The sequence below is a fragment of the Cibotium barometz genome, chromosome 7 (assembly GCF_041138505.1).
Source record: "Cibotium barometz isolate CiBa-2024 chromosome 7, ASM4113850v1, whole genome shotgun sequence".
Lineage (NCBI taxonomy): Eukaryota > Viridiplantae > Streptophyta > Polypodiopsida > Cyatheales > Cibotiaceae > Cibotium > Cibotium barometz.
Genome location: NC_141052.1, coordinates 11,433,775 through 11,437,855, shown reverse-complemented (window position 1 = coordinate 11,437,855; position 4,081 = coordinate 11,433,775). Strand labels below are relative to the sequence as shown.

Below are 4,081 nucleotides of genomic sequence, written 5' to 3'. Positions count from 1 at the left end.
AAAGCCTTTGCATATTTTCCATACCATATCCTTTAAGGATGGCCAAAAGGCAATAAAGAATTCAATAGATAAACCATCCCACTCATCGAACTTCTTTCTCCCCAACTTTAGAAGGGCCAACCAGCATTCTTATGCATCCACCTCTCTCTCAAGCCACTTGGCCTTATCTGTGTCTACTCTATGATTAATCAATCCTAACAGCTTATTCTCAGCTTGGAACCTTCTGCTTGAACAGACTTCTTTCAAGCTAAGAGTGGAGCCTAGGAATTCTACCCACTTCTTGGCAATCAGATCAATTCCCCCAATCCTTGCCCATTTTCATCTATGATCATCCCCACTACTTCCCTGTTGATTTTTTCCTCTACCAACCTGAAGAGATGTTTGTCAGGTTTCCTTTTCTCAATATGGCACCAAAATGCTGGTTTGCTATTAAATTAATTAGTCGACTAGGGCATTTGAAGGTAAACCTTAATAATAATGACATTAGATTTTATAAGGTTGAATACTATGGGTGGTGAAGGTTTGAGATATTCTGGATGCTTCTAACCGACTCCTATTGCGCTTAAAAATAGCAAAGTGGAGGTTTGGGTGGTTGGGGCCATTTGGCTCCGAGAGAGAGAGAGAGAGAGAGAGAGAGAGAGAGAGAGAAATGTGATCCACACGAGAGGAAGACATTCTTGAGGTTTAAACGATCTAGAGAGAGAGAGAGAGATAGAGAGAGAGAGAGAGACGATGTTCGCGATTCGAATTGAAAGAGACGATGTCAGGTGTATTTTGAATCAAGAGAGGGGTGATGTCTGCAATTTGAATTGAGAGAGAGGGAGAGAGAGAGAGAGAGAGAGAGAGAGAGAGACCACGTCTATGATTTGAATCGATGGAGAGAGAAAGAGACAATAACAGTCTAAAAAAATAAAAACCTTATTTATAAGGTTGATATTACATTAATTAGTGCTTGCTTGCATGCACTAATTAATGTAATTCGGGTGTAGCCCGAATAGAGGGCATAGCCTCCACCAGCGGATCATTCACTTTTCTTGAAAGTGATTCTTGAAAGTGAATGATCTGAGAGTCCATGGACATACTTTCAAATTTGTGCATTTGCTTAGTATTGTACATCTGAGAGTCCATGGACATAACTGCCGAAGTATTCTAATTCTTCATTAAAGTTCATCTTTAAGTATCATGTTTCTCAATAAAGTGACACAAAAAAAAACATCCTCATTATGACGCGCATTCTAGTTAAATTGTGTGGAAGATTGTTTAATAAAGAGCGAACAAAATTCAAGATCATATATATCAATGCCATCATGTATCCAAGTGGATAACAAATAGATCTAAAAGTATGCACCATGGAATAAAATACAAGCAAATATGATTCATGGCACGATTTTCTTCATTAGGAAGAGCGCGTGTATTGACGAAAAATACATACATGCCGGGGCAATCAATGAACATAATCAAAGTCCCTCTTTTGACAACTTCCAAGCATACCTGCTAGCAAACCCCCCTCTCCATGAAGAATCCTTGTAAACAGCGGGCAGTGGCCGGGCACCGTTTCCTTCAATAGTCTAGAGGCACGTGTGGGTGCACTTGGAAAAGAGGTTCTGAAAACAACGTGCATTAGAGAGGCTAACCACGTTTGCCACCCGTGTGGTAGATTTGCTTTGGAGTCACGTATGGACCGCTGTGGATTCAAGGCTAATCACACTTGTAGCATATCTGATTCGCTACTTGTATATTGAAGGCTAACCACTGTGGATTCGAGGCTAATCACGCTTGCGGCATATGTGGAGCACAATGACAAAGAGGCTGGAGCCTGGCACTGTGCTTCAGAGGCCACACGTGGGGGGGCGGACTAGAGCGAATTGCACACCTCATAGCAGCCCCTCTCCCTCCCCCCCCCCCCAAAAAAAAAGCCCACATAAAATTACAGATTGTGGTGTATGGTGTAGCGGATATTGAGGGGGTTTCTGGCAAGGGGGATCAGTTCAGAGAGGGGGGTGGAGGTGGGGGTGCTGTGGGGGGTGGGCAGGGGCGAGGAGCGACACATCGGACAAGAGGCGTTCAGGCGGAGCCAAGCGTCGATGCAAGCAGCGTGGAAGACATGGCGGCAGTCGGGCAGAAGGCGAAGGATCTCGCAGTCCTTGTAATCGGCGAGACAAATCGAGCATGACGTGTCCTGTGGAAGCGGCAGGGGCTGCTTCTCGCTGTACACAATCTTGGGGTAGCTTTCCAACGTGATCTCGTCCAGACCCCCCACAGACCACTCCACGTTGCTGGGTTCATCGAACATCCTCTGTATCACTGTGGCGTTGATGTTTCTGCCCCCTCCTCCACCTCCCTGCACACCTCGTCCATGTAGCCTCACGCACACGTAGGATGCCAGCATGATCGTTGACACCAACACCAATATCCCTACTGCAATAGCGATTCCATAGCCTAATCCCACCTTGTTCAGACTGTCTGCTACAAAGCCTGAGTTCGCTGCTGTGCTGTTGGCGCTCATGCTTTCTAATAATGCAGCTCAATTTCAAAGTCTAATGATTTAGAAACATGAAATAGAGCCAGTGAATTGCAGACCTTATGTGAGTTGACGGCAATCGATCCAATCCTGCTATGATCAGGTTCAGAAGCGCCCTTCTTTGAATCTGTGATGGAACTCATAGCGTCGACCAGATTGTGTTTAGTACCTTCACTCTGCTTAGGCAAGGCAAGAATCTACAAGGTGCGGTTGAGAAATTCCTTTGGCTAGAGTTGGAGGCGGCAACAATCTACAACCCCGAGCCGTTGGAGTTGGAGAACTACAAACTCTAGGCTATGAGAGAAGGGGGTGAAGGATAGGGGACGAGGCGATTGTGTGAAGGTAAAGGGTATGTATGGAATACACAGACGATTCTAAGGAAACATGAAGAGGGAGAGGAAGAAGGCGGCGAGGGTTAAAGAGAGGCAGGCAGGACCCGTGTTCGGAATAGAGCTGGGGAAGAGAGTTTGGAATGCAGAGAATCAGAGATACTATGAAAGACAAAACTCAGAAGAGAAGAGGAAGAGGAAAAAGACCAAAGAAAACCGTGCGCGTGAGAGAGAGAGAGAGAGAGAGAGAGAGAGAGAGAGAGAGAGAGAGAAAATAGGGAAAAGAGGAAAGACACCCTATATTGGGTACACAAAAGTAGAGAGAAGAGAAAGAAATTAGAAGAAGAAAGATTAGAGAGAGAACGCAATGGGCGGCCAGAATTCAGCATTTCACCACCCTTTGGCGTCGCCCCGGCCATGATCCATCCCCAACTTTTGCCCGCCCCAAGGGCACCCCGCATCTGCCCGCTGCATGTGCCACGTTGCCCACGGCCGGCCATCCGCGTCACACATTGACCCCACCCCTGAAATTGAATCATTACCTCGCCAGCGCATGCCTAAACCATTACGCCAGTAGCTGGGATTAGACAAGTCTAGGTTGACAGATTCAACCGCTTGCTTTAACCACCTCATTAGTCAAGCCTCTTTATCCGCATTCGGATCAACAACTTGTGTCCAATGTCAACCGTTCTTTGTTAGGTAAAAGGTTAAAGTTTAAACCTTCGCAGTCCGGACTCCGGAGTAACACGTCGACGGTCACACCACCACTGACCACACACAATCATTTGTTGAATGGTGTAAAACTTTTTGTCTATTTTGAACGATTTTACGCTCAATTTTTTCAAATAGATGAGGAAAACTGTAATTTTCCCAAAAGTATTTGATTTTTAATTAATTTAGAGTATCTTTTCCCCAAGTCTCATTTTTGATAAGGTTGGAAGTTGCTCCTACCCCATCCATGCAACTTGCAAGCCTTGGGTGATGTTAAAGGATTGCATGTTTTCAAGTCTTTCCTTATTTGGTTGGCAAGCGGCCAAGTGGCAAGGGTACCACATTTGGCAGTTGGCCCTTAACATCTGTGCTAAACATCAAAGATGGAAACCAAATGTCAAGAAGAGATCATGCACTTCCAAAATATAATTACATTATAGGTCATGCAAGACAAAGTTTGTGATATCAACAAATGGCTACAAGAGGCAATGGCCCAAAAGCAATGGAGAAATGATAACAG

At 45.1% G+C, this 4,081-nt stretch overlaps 1 pseudogene across 1 annotated transcript; it reads right to left on the bottom strand.

Annotated features, from left to right (window-relative positions):
• Positions 1-1,352: 1,352 nt before the first annotated feature.
• Positions 1,353-3,098, bottom strand: LOC147636676 (putative RING-H2 finger protein ATL69 pseudogene; annotated as a pseudogene). The gene has a single exon (XR_015266190.1). The product of XR_015266190.1 is annotated as a putative RING-H2 finger protein ATL69 pseudogene (transcript).
• Between the last annotated feature and the right edge of the window lie 983 nt (positions 3,099-4,081).